This window comes from Zonotrichia albicollis, chromosome 14 (genome assembly GCF_047830755.1).
Source record: "Zonotrichia albicollis isolate bZonAlb1 chromosome 14, bZonAlb1.hap1, whole genome shotgun sequence".
Classification (NCBI taxonomy): Eukaryota; Metazoa; Chordata; class Aves; order Passeriformes; family Passerellidae; genus Zonotrichia; species Zonotrichia albicollis.
In genome coordinates this window covers 3,761,974-3,780,574 of record NC_133832.1, presented here as the reverse complement: position 1 = coordinate 3,780,574, position 18,601 = coordinate 3,761,974, and the positions used below count along the sequence as shown (strand labels likewise).

At 44.4% G+C, this 18,601-nt stretch overlaps 1 long non-coding RNA gene across 1 annotated transcript in view; it reads left to right on the top strand.

The window, feature by feature from the left end:
• LOC141730903 (uncharacterized) overlaps positions 1–18,601 on the top strand; it is a 71,495-nt gene that overhangs the window by 26,672 nt on the left and 26,222 nt on the right. The window contains exons 2-3 of the long non-coding RNA XR_012582757.1: positions 14,052–14,306; positions 14,857–14,951. This is a non-coding gene — a long non-coding RNA (uncharacterized LOC141730903). The remainder of the gene's footprint in view (positions 1–14,051; positions 14,307–14,856; positions 14,952–18,601) is intronic.

Sequence of the window (18,601 nt, the reverse complement as noted above, 5' to 3'; positions counted from 1 at the left end):
CTGTACTTGAAGTGAGACCAAAGGATGGAAAACTGGTTGTCTGAGCTATTTTGAGGTTTTTATTATGTTCAGGGATTAATTTGGATGACAACAATGGTGTTTTCAGCGCAGCAAGTAGAATTAAATAAGCAGTCTGGCAGAAGATCTGAGAAGCAGAAGGTGAAAATAAATAAAATGGAGCAGTGAAGAATGCAGAAAGAAACAGAAAGTGTTCAAAGGCATGTAAATGCCGTGAAGGCTGAAGCCAAATTCATATGCAAATACCTAAGGTACAAATCCTCTTCCCTCCTTTTCTCCTTGCCCTGACCAGGTGCCTATGCAGCCCCTTGCCCCCTCTTGTGTTTACTCTCATGGCAGAATTTAAGCAGTGGAACAGAGGAAAAAGGAGGCAGATGTGACTATGTGGGAAGTTGCTTTGCCACTCAGATGTGTATGGGAACCACATCTTTTCCTGTAGTTTGTAGAAGAGGGATTTATTCTTTCAGCATTTTGAGAAAGACTTATGATTCCACCTGGATTCATGCACAATAGCTTTTCTGTCTGTACTCTTTATCTTTCCTTGAGAGCTTTCTGACTAAGTTATTTTCCTCCTGGGATGTATAAAGTATACTCTCACCTACAGTGGGATAAAAGACTCGAATACAAAGGCCTCTGCTGAAGGCCTTTTGCAAGTATTGTCCATTCCCATCTAAATTCACCTGGAGCTCATCTGTAGGGCCTTGCTCAGGTTGGGCCATGTGGCAGGGCTTTATAAACTCAAAATGGTATAGCTGTGTGCTGTGATACTCACTCTAGGAAGTTCACACCAAGGCTCTAAATTAGCCATTTAGGCTTTCTAATTGTAATGCTTGTTAAGTCATCTCACTCGAGGCAGTGGTACAGTGAAAGCTGAAATCATGCTGGAGTGCTTTGCTGGCTCTCAGCCCAAGCTGGCTCTCAGTGTGTTATAGGCAGCCTTTCCTGGGATGGTGGTGAATTAGAATTGTGGTAAAGTATTTCTAGCAAGATGACAAATCACCTCACATCTAAAGGTTTTATTGCTTTTTCCGCTGTCTATGAACTCAAAAACGGGGCCATTTCTATGAAAAATGGCACTTGAGAATATGAAATTTCCAGAAGAATTTGGGATCTCTTTTCTAACAGAAGCTGAGTGCATGGTGAACAATCCCTTTTGTTACCTCAGGAAATAGTGGCTCACACAATTGTGTAAAGCTTTGGACCTGCAAAATTAACCAAATGCTGGGATATACATCTGGTTCTAAATTAAATTTACCTTAGTGCCCCATCCTGCACTGAGCTGGTGTGAGGGGGCTTCAGAGAAGCCTGTGAACCTGCATGTCTGTGTCCAGTTCCTGCTGAGGCTTCTGTTCTCAAATTCTCAGTACAAAGCTGCTTAGTGAGTCCACCCAGCATCCTGCTCCTGAAGAAGAGACTGCAGTGTATGAAACAGAAAGTAAGTCATGGCCAAGAGTTACACAGTATTGAGAATTTCTGCTCTTTGTGTGTTTCTCCAGACACTTTTGTTGTGCTCTAGCAGGTACCCCAAAGAGCCAGACTCTTCTGTAGTCTGTAGCTGCAGAGTGAGTAATCTGAAACCATGTAATTTATTTAACGCCACTTCACTACTTAGCTTGCAGAATCTCTGTGAGAAATATTCCAGGTGCCTTGACCTTATTTTTTTCAGATTTGTTTTGAACAGCATGTCTGGAACATGTGTTTCATGTGTTATATTTCCTCTGTGGATTCATCTTTGACATTCAATGTGTGAACTTTTCTTATAATTAGTTCTGATCAGTAGAACTAGTTCAAGTACCACTGCAGATAGCTGAACTCGGATTTCTTGTTGGCAGTCACAAAACACTCACAGGATGCAGTGCTGGAGCTGTGCAGGAGTGGAATTCTGCCCCTAACTCACTTTGTACTGAAATCAGGAGATATTCATGCACACTTTGGATGCCCACAGCAGGTTTGCAAAGCCAGTGGTTAAGTATCTAGTAAATGTATTCAACACACAAATTCACTCAGATCCCTCAGTTTTTTTTAGTTAGATAAATCTGTCTCTCAGCTGGATGAGGTTTTATTCCATGATTTCATAAGTACTTGCTTTACAAACATCTGTAAATTTAAAGCAGACTTACTTTCAATACCTTTACCAGTTGGGTTTGATTACTTCAAGTGCCACCTGAGGAGAAAAACAAAAGGAGCATTTCAGTGGTTAGAGCAGACTCATTGAATACTGAAATATTCTTTTTTTGCCTTTGCCTGCTTGGGGTTTTGAGTAGATTTAAGGAAGGGATGTGTTAATTAGTCATGGGAAAAAGTCCAAAGTAGCAAGAGCCTAAAACCCAGACTGCTCCGGAAACAGTGTGAGATTTTTTCTTTACCTTTGATTGTATATCTTGCCTGCACTATTTTTGCCAACAATTGCAGAAGTCTTGCCTTGCAGGAAGGAGATGAGGCCACTGGAGAAACGTTGACTGTTTTATTCATGATTATCTTAGTATCATTAAATAGTTCACTGTGCTGTCCCTGCTTGTATCTGATGACTTTGGTGTCTCGGTGCGAGGGCAGAGAACACGAGCTGCGCTTTGGGAACGCCTTTGCCAGGGAACCCGTTGCCCATGGGCTGTGTTCCCTGGCCCCAGCTCCCGGGCAGCCCGGCACACCCTCTGTGTACATTCTGCACATTCCAGCCGGGAATTTGCTTACATAACCCCGGCTGCCCTGCCTTCCTCTCCCGCACAGGTGAAGCGCCGGCTGCCCTGGGCTCCGGCTCCCGCCCTGACCCACGCTGCGGGCTCGGGGCTCTGCTTGCCACGGCCAAGCTCAGTGCCAGGCTCTGGGCTCTGCTTGCCATCACCAAGCACAGTGCCAGGCTCAGGGCTCTGCATGCCATGGCCAAGCACAGTGCCAGGCTCGGGGCTCTGCGTGCCACGGCCAAGCACAGTGCCAGGCTAAGGGCTCTGCGTGCCACAGCCAAGCACAGTGCCAGGCTCGGGGCTCTGTGTGCCATGGCCAAGCTCAGTGCCAGGCTCTGGGCTCTGCTTGCCATCAGCAAGCACAGTGCCAGGCTAAGGGCTCTGCTTGCCAGGCCAAGCACAGTGCCAGGCTCTGGGCTCTGCTTGCCATCACCAAGCTCAGTGCCAGGCTCGGGCTCTGTGTGCCACGGCCAAGCTCAGTGCCAGGCTCTGGGCTCTGTGTGCCACGGCCAAGCACAGTGCCAGGCTCAGGGCTCTGTGTGCCAGGCCAAGCACAGTGCCAGGCTCGGGGCTCTGTGTGCCATGGCCAAGCACAGTGCCAGGCTCGGGGCTCTGCTTGCCAGGCCAAGCACAGTGCCAGGCTCGGGGCTCTGCTTGCCAGGCCAAGCTCAGTGCCAGGCTCAGGGCTCTGCGTGCCACAGCCAAGCTCAGTGCCAGGCTCAGGGCTCTGTGTGCCACGGCCAAGCTCAGTGCCAGGCTCGGGGCTCTGCTTGCCAGGCCAAGCACAGTGCCAGGCTCGGGGCTCTGCGTGCCACGGCCAAGCTCAGTGCCAGGCTCTGGGGTCTGCATGCCATGGCCAAGCACAGTGCCAGGCTCTGGGCTCTGCTTGCCACAGCCAAGCACAGTGCCAGGCTCGGGGGTCTGCTTGCCACGGCCAAGCACAGTGCCAGGCTTGGGGCTCTGTGTGCCATGACCAAGCACAGTGCCAGGCTCAGGGAATTTCTGTCAGGGCAGAGTTAAGGCAGTTGTGTGGCAGCTGTGAGGAGAGTGACGGGCTGTATGTATGTGCCCCAGAACCGGCTTAAATAGGGCTCCATTGTCCCACTTCACTGCTAAATCCGCCTTCCAGGGGTTGTTTCATACCCCTTTGCTGTTATTTTCTAACTTAGAAAATGTAGCCCATTGCTTCCATTCCATAGGCTATACCTTGACCTGTCTTATTAGTGGTGGGGCTATTGCACTCACTGTTGGGCTTTCAGGGGAGGTGGGCTGGCAGTATGTAGGCTGTTTTGGCAAGAAATGGTCAGGTATATGGTGGATCATCAATTACAGAACAGGCTCCTCTAGGTGGGTTTGGGGCACCACCAAGTCCTTAGAGTTTTGAGCATTGGTGCTCGTAGTTCTCGAGCGGATGCTTTAGTAGGGGTAAGATTTAGGGCCAGGCATAGTGGGGTATCTAATCCCAGTTTGGGCCCTGGCTTTTGTGGAGTTCAATTAATCGTTGTTCTAAGATCTTCTTTGATGGGGAGACCTTATTGGTATCTTGGGCTTGTGACAGCCCAGTTGCTTTTTAATCTTAGCTACGTGGATAACATGTGACCAATCTTTATGCCATTATAAGGTTAATTTGGGTCTCCTGTATGACCGCACTGGCTGGCACAGGATTTACTAACCCTACATTTGCTATGGCTAAGTCAAGTTTACACTCATTTGCTTAATATGAACTACTGCTGAGCACCCGTGGGGGTGTGGCATTTGCAAGATATTCTGGGCTACAGTCATGGTGAGCCTGATACCCACTCCTGTCTACCTAATCAAGGTGCCCAGGACATCTACACTGGAGCGTGGATATTGCATGTATATACCCACCACCCATACACCCAGTGGCTTTGTGTGTTACTGTACATCCCTGAACTGAGCTCCTCCAAGCTGCCCAGCCAGGACACTGGAGCAGTGTGTGTGCTGGAGGAATGAGCCCAGCACACGAGGCTGCTGCTGTTTGCATTGAAATGCCTCACACTGAGCAAACCTGGGCACTGTCCTGAGCCATCAATGAGACAGAATATCCATCCTGAACTAGGTAAAGTGTCTAGGAGAGGTGAAGGGTCTGTGGAGCTAAAGCTGAAGGAGAGGCCGCGTTCCAGAGACAGCAAGGAGACAGAGAAAGAAAAACAGAAAAACCACGAGGTCAATCTGCCCCCGACTTAGGAATTCCTTCGATAAAGAAGAATTAGTGCTAAATGTCATGTGGAATGAATATGTATGAACTTAATTTGAAACTGTATGCATATGCATTTGGAAGGGGGGATAAAAAGGGGACTCGGAGTCTCCAGGGGCACGCATGCCCTTTTGGGGAGTCTTGCGTCCGGCGCGCGTCGTAATAAAAGCATACCGGGCTTTACAACTTTTACAAGTTGTGAGGTTTCTTCTTTTCTCCGCAAAACATTTTGGCGAGCCAGGCAGGAGTTCTCTGTCCCCGCGGGGGCGGGGGGGATAGACGGACCTCCAAGGCGCGCCCCAGGATTTTTTCCTGGTGGGGCTCCGCTTGTCTCAACTTGCCACCTGCGAGGACAGACAACGACCCGCTGGCCTGCGGAGGAGAATACGGTATGTATGGGGCCCCAGGGGGGGGGAGGAAGGAGAGAAAGGGAGTAAACCACCCAGAGACGTCTGGGTTCATGGGTTCAGCTGATAGAGCAGCTGTATTAGAGATGGGGTTCAGCTGATAGAGCAGCTGTATTAGAAACGGGGTTCAGCTGATAGAGCAGCTGTATTAGAAACGGGGTTCAGCTGATAGAGCAGCTGTATTAGAGACGGGGTTCAGCTGATAGAGCAGCTGTATTAGAGGCCGGGTTCGTCGTTCTGATGGAGCAGACCGCTAGCGGCTTTGGGGGTAAGCCGGGTGAACCCGTGTATGTGTGTATTGAGGATTCATAGTTCTGATGGAGCAGAACGGGTGAGCCCGTGTGTTTTGTTTGTGTGTGTGTGATGTCCGGACACTGTGTTGCTGTATGGTTAATGTGTGTGGCCAGTGCACTGTGTTTGTGATCGTGCAGGTGATATGTGTATGGTGTATAAAAGAGAGTAAATCTACAGTGCCCTACAGTGCGGGGATGGGTCAGTACTCCCCGTGTTTGAAGCAGCCGAGTGAGGCCAGAGGCGCCGGCTGCAGCAGGCTGCGGGGGCAAGGAGAGAAGTGCCCGCGGAGAAGCGAGTGGAGGAATGTCAGTGATGGTATTTATCGTGTTTGAATGTAGTGATTTGTGTAGATTTGGTACATTTTAACCGTGAGTATGAGCTCAGAGAGTTCCTTTGCCTTGGATGTTTGGACTTGATCTCTAGACTGTGCGCTGTTATTTTGATTGTGTCCAGGAAAATTGATTTGAGTAAATGCCGAATTATGGTGTGCTGTGTTGTGTTGAGAAAAGTGAGCACTTTGCGAAATAAGCCCTTTCCCAGTGATTTTGTGTGGTGATTTTTTTTCCGCTGCATTGTGGTAATTTGATTCTCAGATTGTATAGTGGTGTTTGTGGAGATTTTAAGATTTTGTTGCAACAAGAGTAGCATTTTACATAGGAGAACTATAGTACGGTGATTTATGTTTAACTTCGATAAAGTGAGTTAAAGGAATTCCAAGAATTCTCCCCCTCATGGTAATTCAAGCCATGGCTCTAGTGAATTTGAGATAAGGGGGGGGGGGAGTGAGTGCGTGTGTAAGTAGACACAGTGCTTAATTAGATTGTGCAAGAAGAGAACTAGAAAAGACTGATATTTTGTAAAACAGAGTTTATATAGAAGAGGTGAATGAGATGAATTAGTTAATGAGACTTATGAGATTTATGAGACTTCAGTTGGTACTGCAGTAAGTCTTTACTGGAAACAATCTGCTGTAGGGATTTAAGGTTCTCTGTAACAAACCGAATAGCCTGCCTTTGTGAGCAATTTCCGGGAGCCTTTGGTACATCAAGAGGCTAGCAGGCTGTGTGAGGTGACAGTGGCTGCGCCCTGGGCACAGGGACAGCTCTGGCTGCCCTGTCTCCCCAGGGAACACGGGAATGGCCTGTGGGCAAAAGCTGGATGTGCAGGTATTATTGCAGTGCGGTGTTTATGAGAAACACTGGTATTGCTGTTTTGCTGTTCCAATAAGTGTCAGGGTACACGCCCCGAGTGTAAATTAAAGGTTTCTGGTCAAGCGGATTCAGAACCTAAGGTCTTAGAGCTTGTGTGTGGGAATCACATCTGATACCTGCCACCTGGAGCTATGTGTATAGGAGGAAAACTGAGAAACTACTGTGAAGGTCTGTAAAAAGGTCCAAATGGAAGCGAGATAGGGCAAGGAGAAATAAATAATAAGAACTGACCAGAGCAAACAGGTTCCTAAATTAGCCCCTTTTGGGAGGGGCTCATTGGGAGGAGGTTGCCAGTAAGAGCAGCTCAGAAAATAAAAAGATTTATAGTGCTTCATTGCTGTTAGTACTGTTTTATAATAGGAAGATAAATGGGATAGTTTTTGTATGCTGAAATGTCTTTTGTTTTAAGAAATCACCCAGAATGACAAAGAGACTGTGAGATCAGACCGCTCTCTGGTCTTGGCCCTTGAAAAGGAAAACAAGGCAAAGAGAAAGCAAGCAAATCAAACATGTTGTTCAGCATGCAGCATAAGATAGCAACGTATGAAATCAGGCAAGGATTATCACGCTGAAATGCGAAGCAATCACAGTTCGCAAAATGAGTACATATGATTTGTAAAGGCTTCCTCCCAAGGTAAGGGAGGAGGGGTAAAGGTAACCTTCCCAAAAGGGAAGAATTTTTGTCAGCACAAGGGTTATGTGTTCAGTTTTAAATAAAGCTTTAGTACCTGTGGAGAATGTTTATGTTGTAGTGTGGGGAATGAACAACTGGCCAGTCTGAAAAGGCATAGTTTTGCAAACCTTTCAAGTAACATGTGTACTAGGTGTACCTAAAAGATTTTGTACAATTCGCTCAATTTGCTAAACATTCTCAAATGAGAAGGGTTGCTCTGGAGGCAAATAATATAAAGATGTTAGGCTTAATATTAACAGACACTGAAATTAAGAAAGACATTAGTAAGGAGATATTAGAATAAGTAAATAAGTGTTTTCAAGGGTATGGGCCTCTGCTGCACCAGGGAGAGTGAAAGATGCTCCCCCATGGGATGCTCCCCCATCAAGCTTAATGAAAGAACACAACCAGTGAGAACTGAGTAGTACCCTCAAAAGGAAGGTAAGGAAGGAATCAGTCCAATAACTGGTAGTACTGGATTAAGGGCTGTCAATAAGATAACACAGAATTTGTACCCTGTGGTAGCAAATCCATAGACCTTACTAACCTTGTTTAACACCTGAGCTAACCTGGTTCACTGTTTTAGGCCTAAGAGATGCCTTCTTTTGCCTCCCTATCCACGAAGCCAGCCAGAACATTTTTGCATTCAAACACAAGCTCACATAGTCCATGTGCCTGGAGGCTTCAAAATTCTCCACTCCGAGTGGAGAACAGCTTGCAAAGACCCAGAGTCCCAGGAAGCTCCACAAGAGGAAAGGAGGCTGTTGCAGTACATGGACGATCTTCTAGTAGCCACTCAGACGAGGGAAGCGAGAGAAGCCTGGACGGTAAGCCTTTTGAATTTCCTAGGACTCCAAGAATGCAGAGTCTCAAAGAAGATAGTGAAACAGAAGGTAATCTCCAGACCCCTCTATGCTCTTATTGCCAATGGGAACTGAGATCTCCAGTGGACAAGAGACACCACACGGGCCTTTCGCCAGCTAGAGAGTCCCCTCATGTCAGCTCCAGCTTTGAAACTTCCAGATGTAAGTAAAGCATTCTTTCTATTTTTCCATGCAAGGAATTGCTCTGAGAATATTGGCTCAAGACTTGAGTCCATACCAGAGGGCAGTTGCTTACTCTCTAAGCAACTAGATGCAACAGCCAAAGGATGGCCAGGTTGCCTCAGAGCTGTAGCAGCAGTTGTGCTGAACATTCAAGAGGCACACAAGTTTATCCTGGGACAAAAATGACTGTGCTAGTGTCCCACACAGTGTCTGTAGTACTGGAAGTAAAGGGTGGCCACTGGCTTTTCACCAGAGAGGTTTCTGAAATACCAGGCCATCATGGTAGAGCAAGATGATGGAGAGATAGTGGTGACTAATATTGTCAACCCAGCTTCTTTTCTCAGTGGAATCAAGGAGAAGCAGTACACCATGATTGCCCAGAGACCACTGAAGCTACCTACTCCAGCCGCCCAGACTTAAAGGACACTCCTCCGGACGATGCAGAGACCTGGTTCACTGACAAGAAAGCGACATTGCAAAGTTCACAGTGATTACCTGCAGAGAGGTAATAGAGTCTGGACACTTACCAACAGGTACCTCTGCACAGAATGCTGAGATAAATGCATGGACCCATGCCTTAGAAACAGCAAAAGGCATTCAGAGTTGTGCATGCACATGGAGCCATCTGGAAGGAGAGGGGACTGCTGACCTCACAGGGAAAGAAGAGACAATCCAGCTGCTGGAAGCAGTTCAGTTACCTGAAAAGGCATATTAAGGCACACCAGAGAGTGAGCTTAAAATTGGAGGAAAGAAATGAGCTGGCGGATGGAGAGGCAAAGAAAGCAGCAAAGGGTGAGGTACAGATTTTCCTCGAAGGTAAGCCATAATACAATAATACTAATCAAAAGAGACGTACAACTGCAAGGGGTGGGCTACCATTGAAAGAGAGCTAGTAATCCCCTCCCATTTTCGTGGTTACTAGTGAAGGAAGGGCACTAGAAAACACACTAGGGCCTAATTACTTAAAGCCTTTTATAGAGTGTGGCTCCTTTCTCAAAATGACCGAGGCTGCGAGTGATACAGAGTGCACTGGAATGAAGTGTTGACTTTGGAGTAGTAATTCCCACAGGCTTTCTAGAACACACACATCTGATTGAAAGGACTGTTGTATCATTGTCAGGAATCTATATGCCACTATCACTCAGGTGAGCTTATAATATGATCCTTGCCTCCAGACTAACCTCAAAATACCCCCGGGCCAAAACTTGGTCAGACTGGGAGAGGCCATGGGCGTGTATAGCAGTGGCAAATCAACTTTTCAGAACTCCCAAGGAAAGGGGGGTATCAGTATTTACTGGTATTAATAGATACATTTTCAGGGTGGCCAGAAACATTCCCCACAGAACTGTCAAAGCTCAAGAGGTGACCAGATCATTTTTACAAGAGATAATACCACGCTTCAGAGTTCCAGCCACAATATCCTCAGATAAAGAATCACCTTTCATTTCCAAAATAGTGCAACAGATTAGTAGCCATCTGGGCATAGATTAAGAACTTCACACCCCATACCGCCCCCAATCAAGCGGCCAGGGGGAGAGAATGAATCATTTGATTAAGCAGCAAATCATAAGACTGGGGCAAGAAGCTCTTCCACTAGCACTATTGCAAATTCAAACTAAACCTTTTGAGCTAAAGGAATGCTGAATCCTTTTGGAATGCCTTATAGAAGACAATAGAATACAAGGGGAATGTCCAGAATGTCCACTTACATGGTGGCATTAAGCAAACAGCTCAGAGTAATTGAGAAACTTGTGGCTGGAACTCGGAGCAGGGAGTTGGATAGCCTGGGGTTGATGTATATGTTAAGTCTCTTACAGAGAAGACTTCGGAACCACAGTGGGAGAGACCACTAGACCACTGCAAGTACCTCTCACCACCTTCACTGCAATCAAAATCAAGGAGCAGAATGCTGGATCCATCACTCTCGGGTGAAGAAGGCCCAGAAGCCCTTTCAGGAGTGACACCAGGAGACAGTGAACTGAGACTAAAACTTATTCGGGCAAAATGAGTATATTGCGGTCGGGAGTAGCTCATACTTTAGTGTACAGAATTGTTTTGTATGGAATTATAACTGAAGTTTTAGAACTAGAGAGTACCTCCACCCAAAGCAATACTGAATGGCCTTGGTCCCTGGCATTTAATCAGTATACTGGATCCATAGGAAAACCTTCTGAGATAAAGAAGGTTTATATTAAACATATCTACTGTAGTAATCCACGAGAATCAAGTATGTGAGGAGTAAGAATAGCAAGAACAGGAGCTGTGAACACTTCAAGGAATCTGAAGAGAAGAAATCAAAGTAAAGTGCTTAGTCATCAAAAGGATGGCTTATGAGAGACCAGATGTAATTAGTGTCTGAACCTCCCCTGGTGTATATGAACACCAGGAAGTCTGTGATAACCTAAGTGAATCAGACAGTTGGTGTAATTTCACCCTGATACAGCCTGTAGGCAATGAATTTAGGCTCTTCTCTCAAGATTTCCCCTCCATTATCTTCTGCCCTGAACACAGTCACAGCTTAATCTTTGCTAAGGGCAAGGTGGGTGACCAGGAGAGACATTCCTGCTTGCCACACATCTGGGAAATCAGGTGCTTTGGAGGGAGAGAGAGAGAAGTTAGATTCCCTGAAGTCTCTACATTTCAGAACAAACATCTGTCTCAAGTATGACCTAAACCTCTGTCAGATACACTTGTGAAGTATGTCTGAATTTGTAGTAGGAGCCCAGCACATCCCTCTGGCAGGGAGGGATGATCATGGACAGAAAGCAGTTCCTGTTCCCCATAACAAACATCTAACTGGCATATTAGGGACAAGATTAGGAGTTTTAAATAGAATTGATTCAGAAATACTGATGAATAAACTGGCTGCTGCAGCAGGTAGCCTAACAAAATTGAAGCAGCCTTTATAGTAATCTCTACTGGCATTAGGAACTAGCCAGTGACAGATTTCAAAAGTACTGCCAAAGTAAAGAAGAATGAACAGGCCGGGGACCAAGACCACAAATTGATAGTAGAAGCACTTAGTATAGTTCAAGATAATGTGTCTTTAGCTTTCAGTTGTATACAAGCACAGTTATAGATACAAGCAACAGCAGCTTTGATCATATAAGAAAGGGGTGAAAGTAATTTTCCAGCTGAAATTCAGAAAATTGAATGAGATAATGCAATTGATTTTGAAAGGAAGTTTTAATCCTGGTGGATTATGGTGAATTTCACCTATGATCCTATTTCTAATGTGGCCACTGCCTTTGTGCTTACCATATGTAATGCCACTGTTTATGTTATCCATCCCATCATTGCCCTAAGATTAAACCATGAAGAAACAACACTCTATCCTTCAGAACATAGAGTGTGGGCACAAAAAGATGAATGAAAAGTGGCAAGTAGTAAACTTAGAATCCTGCATTACTAGAGAACAAATGGGATTCATTTGTGAAAGCAATACTGCTAATGCCCAGGATGTGTTTGGACACTGAACAGAGTATTTGTCACTTTGAAATTCATCCAGTCACTGACCAGAAAACTGTGCTCGTATATACTGGAAAAGGGTGTATGTTTGAGAACTGCTTGTGCTGCTGTACAAATTAATAGCAATGATGTTATTCTGTCTAGTAGAAACCATTCTAATCTCTGTATTTGTATTTGTAATTTTGTTAAGATTATTGGGTGTAATTTTTCATATTTGGTACCAGTAACATCCCACCAGCTGATTACAGCCAATTACACAATGTATCACAGACTACCACCTACCCCTAACGGGGTGAACCTTACATTGGTAAAACAATTAATTAAGCACCAAGACCTGTTAGAAGTCTTGAAAGAAATCCGAGAAAGTGGAAAGAAAACCTTAATTACTGTCCAACATGGTACAAAAGAAATAACCAGAGTTCTGCAAAGAATAAAATACGGATAATCACTGGTGAGATGTGATCTTTGGGTGATCACCAACTGCAAATGGAATCTTTGATAAGTTGTGCCACCCTATTCTAGTTTTACTAATATTAGTTGGGATAAGCTTAGGATTATCTATTACATTGTTAATTTGGAACTGGAGAATGCTACAACGAATAGCTGTACTAACCTCTTTGTCGAATGTACATGGTAAAGCGCTAAAAGACACTTATTGTCGTGGAAATTTTCCTTAAGTAAAAGAATTTACTTATTTCCTAGGAAAGGGGGGAATGAGACAGAATATCCATCCTGAACTAGGTAAAGTGTCTAGGAGAGGTGAAGGGTCTGTGGAGCTAAAGCTGAAGGAGAGGCCGCGTTCCAGAGACAGCAAGGAGACAGAGAAAGAAAAACAGAAAAACCACGAGGTCAATCTGCCCCCGACTTAGGAATTCCTTCGATAAAGAAGAATTAGTGCTAAATGTCATGTGGAATGAATATGTATGAACTTAATTTGAAACTGTATGCATATGCATTTGGAAGGGGGGATAAAAAGGGGACTCGGAGTCTCCAGGGGCACGCATGCCCTTTTGGGGAGTCTTGCGTCCGGCGCGCGTCGTAATAAAAGCATACCGGGCTTTACAACTTTTACAAGTTGTGAGGTTTCTTCTTTTCTCCGCAAAACAATCAATAAGGTTTTCAACATTATTGATACCCCATCAATACTGGTTTTATTATGATACTGGTTTTCAACCAGTGATAACCCATCCTTTGAGCTGTTTGTCAAAAGAATTTTCAACAAGAGCGAGTTTCTTCATGTTATTTTGCAGCTGGGAAAGCTTTTTCTTAATGGATTCAGAATGATCAGAAAGATTCATACAGTGCATTCCTACAAAATCGAGCAGCCATTGATTTTTTGTTACTGCCTCTTCCCTTCCCACAGAGAAGGGAATGTCAACTCGGCTTGTTAAAAAAAAAATCAAAAAAACCCCAAAAAGCAACCCCCCCAAACAAACAGCCCCCCAAACCTGTGAGATCCTTGCATGCAGATGTGCTTTAGGTACCAAGAATACCTACACACATCTGAAATATTTATCCAGGACATGAGTTCAGGTTTCAGCTTTTGTTGCCAGGTGCTGGTAATTCCACAAAAGTGAGCATTTTTCTGCTTGGATTGCTCTACCCATGCTGTCAATATTCTGTTGGGAATGATTGGTAACAATTAATTCTAATGATTAATAAATAAAGAAGTTCCTGCTCAATGGCAGGTTGCACATGCAAAAGGACTAATAGTCTCAGGAGACTCTATTCTATAAACAAGCTTATTGTGTTTTTTTTTTGTTTAGGATTTCTACTTTTAAAATTTGGTTTCCAAAGATTTTAAGTGTCCCCATTTAACCATCATTGGATTCATCTGTGAAAATTTCTGCTGGAAAGAGCAGAGGACAGTTTTCATTTCCAGAGCTGCAGAGCATTTCTGCCTTCCACTGCAATTGTGGGCATGCAGGAACTTCAGGAATGAATTGTTAGTTGTTGTTATTAATTTATTTGGGAAACACAAACACTGTGACTCATTAACTCATGTCTTGAAAAATGCTGTATTCTTTCTTCACAGTCAGCAAACTGCTGGAAAGCTCTCCCTTCTGACACTGACATGAAGTAGAATCTGAGCAACAGAATTATGAATGTGGACTTACTTCAATAACCTAAAAAGCTCTGGAAAACTGGTGATGATATACAACACAGAGAAAAACCCCAGGAGTTCAAAATCATGTGCTTTGTATCTTTAATGAAACCACCAGCAAATGTCAGAATGACATAGGACATACATAACTCTGATGTCACCAGCTTGAGAGAATGTCTTCCTGAGGTTGGTGCATTGGTTCCTGATCTGGGTTTTTAATTTGATGTCATCTATTTGATCATTATATCCTGTTTCTTTTAAAATTCTTGGCTAATTTACTTTCTTTTGCTGTAATTTCCATTTCCAAATTCTCTGATAAGTGTCAGCCAGTGCCTTTTCAGACATTTCCTCTGTATATAACCCAGAGAGCTGCTTAATCATAAGTCATATGTGCAGCAATATGGTTTTATTATTATTCATGTCTTTCTAAAAGCTGAAGCCAGATCTTAATTTGATAGCAGAATAGCTGAGGCTTTGAAAAAAAGGGAAATAATAGGAAGGCAGTCACTGTGCACCCAGAAATTTCCTTAGCAGCCTTCATAATACAGAGCTCTGTAAGGCACTTTTCACTCTTAGATTCTGTCACCTGTGTGTCCCTGCCTCTGCCCTTTTGCTCTTGTGCCAGTGCTTGCTCAGGCAGGTTCTGTACCAGAATTGAAGGGATGTGTTTCTGAAAGCTGGACTTCAGAAGGAGTCTCCTTTCTGACTCTTCTTTGCTCTGCTCCTTTTTGGAAAGGTCAGAATCCCTGTGGGAAGGACCTCTGTGTCACTGAGGGCCAGTTCACGGTGTCATCTTTGAGAGTGACAGAAGTCCCAGGACCTCTCAGTGCCGTAAGTAACACCTTTCACATCTATGTTCTTAGTGGGAAATAGAAATAGAAATCAAAACCACTTGGGCAAATGTGTTCTGTAAATAAGCTGCAAACAAAGCCTCCTGCCTGCACTGAAACTCTGTCTGTACTTCCATCGATACATTCTGTTTGCTGGTTGTAAATCAAAATCACTGTGTCTGAAGATACTTGCAAACGGATCATCTGGTGTAGAACTATTGAGAGAGAGAGATCATCTAGCACAGGAAATATTTTATTGGCATGAAGAAAGAAATTGAGAAATTGACTGAAAATGCATTATGTTTTGCATGTTTAACGCTCTAAAAATAAACTGGGAAACTCTTTGCCTTTGTTCTTCTCCTTCCCAGACATGTGTACTCATAATATTTAATGGAGTGGAATTGCCTGAAAGACCTGGACCATTAATACACCTTTCTGTGGCTCCTTGGTACATATGTGAACAATTTGAATAAAAAAATGTTGATTTGTAGTGATTCTTAGACATCTTGTGGTAGATCATCTGTACTGGACAGATGGATTTGGTCACTGTAAGCCAAATAAATAAATTAATGCTATCTTTGAAATGTATAGCCACAACTGGCATCTCTAGTTACTGTACTCCCCTCCCTCAGCTCAGATGCCTTCCCCTACACTGCTGAACTGGCCTAACTTTATATTCTGCTTGGCCTTGAGTCAGAACAGAGGACCACCTGCAGGAGAGAGATGTGAAATGTTATGCGTGCCTTTGCAATGGGATAAAGCACCAGAGTACCAAGTCTGCAAATATTTTACTGAGCAGGTCATGTATTAAGTAAAGCAATGAAAGGTAAAATGATAAATGATGAGGTCATCGTTTTAAAAGTGGTGTCCAGGTGGTGGAAAGCCAAAGGGCTGTAGAAAAAAGGGACTTCCTTTCAACTTGCCTGCCTTGGTGTGGTGCCTCCATTGCACGGGATGAAGCTGGACTGTCTCGAGGAGGGTTTTGGTCTGTTTGTGTAGAGATCTGCCTATAAAGCAGAAACCTTGTAAAGGAAAGCTATAAATCTGCTTTTGGCTGTCTTGATTCATCTTTTCAAGTGCCTCATAGGCTGCAAAAATGCGTTCTGTATAGTGCTAGATTTTTACTTAGTCTAATGTAACTACTTGTGAAATGCTTTAATTAATTCTTCCTGACAGGGCCAGTCAGATGCTGAAGGCTGAATTTAGCCATTTTTCCTCTCCTCCTTTGCCCCATTTTTAACCCAAAGCTGTGTGTCAGCTGATACCTGCAATCTCCAAACCAACCAACTTTCCAGCCCATTGCAAACAACTTCAGGTGAAAACTTTCTGTCCTGTCCTGTGTTAGTTTTCTGCCAAATTACTTGTTTGCAGAAGAATCTAATAACTGCAGGAACTGGGGTAAAAGGTGTTGGATTGAAGCAGGGCATTTCATGCAACTTCTCTGTCACTTCTATTATGGAGTGGTGTTAGTGTATCCCGGAGGGAGATGCTGTTTGGTTTGAAGCTGCCTCTCTCAGTTGGGACAGGTTCCTTTCGTTCAGTGTGTGATCTGGGTGTGAAAATACTCCTGTAGACTGATGTGGGTAGCACAAAGGTATGGGGTGGAGGGCCCATCAGTCATTTTTCAAAGCACTCATGCTTTGTCAACTATGCAGCAAGCTGCTTTATTCTCCTCCTTCTGCCTGGGGCAGTGGAGCATCAGTCAAGTATTTCCAGAGTGAAAGTCAGTTGTTTTCTGGTGGTCTGGAGAGCTTAGTGTGCTTCCTCAGGGTCACTTCAAGCCAGGACTGAGGTGAAGGGAGAAGTGAGAGGGTGTGGGCAGGGGAAGGGCAGGTAGGGGGACAAAGCTGATCTTCTGTGGCAGCAAGCTGGGAGCAGGTAGAAAAGATGGTCCTGTACACTGGCACGATTAAAAGAGAGTTTCAAGAAAAGAATTCTGGATTGAATGATATGCATATGTAATTTTTGCCTTTAGGCTCCCTACTTAAAAAATTAATTGCACTGATGTTCAAGGATTGTAGTTTTCTTATTTCTCAGGGACTTTGTTTCTGAGGGACAGAATTCATCTCCTCCTTACCTGTCATTTCCCTTTCAGTAATGTCATTGCCTCCTTTCCTGAGTGGAAAGCTCATCACACATTCAGAGGCAGAAGTGGTGGCTCACTGCCATCACCCTGGCAATCTGTCCCACCTGGAAGGTGCTACCTGGTTGCATAAAAGTTTTTCTGGTGGAAATATATCCTGGGGTGCTGGTGGCCAGGACACAGCAGGGGTGAAGAGAGAAGGGAATTGTGTCCAGCCTGGCTGTGCACTTGCTCAGTGCCAAGTCCTGAACTCTATCTCGAACCTTCTTTCTGTTTGGAGAGAGGAGAAAGTAGGAAAATGCACACCTTGCCTAAATGTAGTGGGGAATTAGTCCTCAGGCAGGAGAATCACACAGTTACCCCATGAGAATTTATTTCTCTTTCTGTGTTTGTATGCATGTAATAACACTTGGAAAGCACACAAACACTCACAGCTCAGCTCTGAGTGAGGCAGTGCTGAAGCACCAAGTAGGCAAATTTGAAATTGTTTGGACACTTTTCAGAGCTTCTCATTATCTCATTTGTGCATTTAATGATTCTTGTGGGTGCAGTTTCTGAGGTTTGGATGCCACTGGCAGCAGTTGGAGGGAAGAGTCCTACCTGCAGCAGGGCACAGTGACAGCATTGACAGCCTGGGGCGCTCTGTGTGGCCAGAACAGGCAGTGCTGTGTGGGATGGGTGATCTGCTCTTTTATCTTGGGGAGGCAGGAGTTTGGAAAGAGTTCCAGTACATCAAGAGTGGAAACATCCCTGAAAAACAGGGGGCTTTTATGATTTTAAGTAATCTATGAGCTTTTGAAAATGATGTTGTCTCTGAAGTCCTCAGCAGAAGCTCTCAGTTAATAAAAGTGCTCAAAGCAGAAAATGCTCCTCACAGAGCAGGGGTGGAGCCCAGGTGGGTGTGCAGCCAGGGGGGCTTTGCTCAGACAGGCTGAGAAGATGACAGGGTTAGCTCTCTTGTGATGATTTGTCTGAATGGCCATGAAATCAGTACAGGGTTCTCATGTTGTGTCATAAACCCAGTCCTAGCTGAAAACAGAGAGAGGCTGAACAATAAGGTTTAGAGGTTTTTACCTGTAATTGCTCTTATCACAATAAAATATGAAAGTATGAAACTGAGGGCTCTTTATAACTCCTGTCCAAGGAGTTAGAAACTCTTCCTTCTGAGTGAAGCAACAGAATGCAGTAAGGTGAAGAAATTAAACCACAATAATTGAGTAAAAATTAAAAAATTAAATGAAAACCTTATGTAAAAATTCTACAGATAAATCAATTCTTTTTTCCCCTGTCTTTCTTTTTCTCTCTTTCTGTCTTTCTTGGAATCCACCCTGAACCAGATGTTGGGAGTCTGTAGTTTAGTGTTTTTGGATCCCTGCCCAGACTTTTACCTATCTTTTCAGCTATTTACATGGGTTTTATTTCTCCAGCTGTGCTTTCACTGATACTGTACAGTCACAGACCTCCACAGTCACTAATAGAGGCAGTTGCTGGATTTTCATTGAGATGAACAGTGATACCAAACATCAAGAGGAAATAATTTTGTCCTTGCTCAAATAGTAAGGGGATCA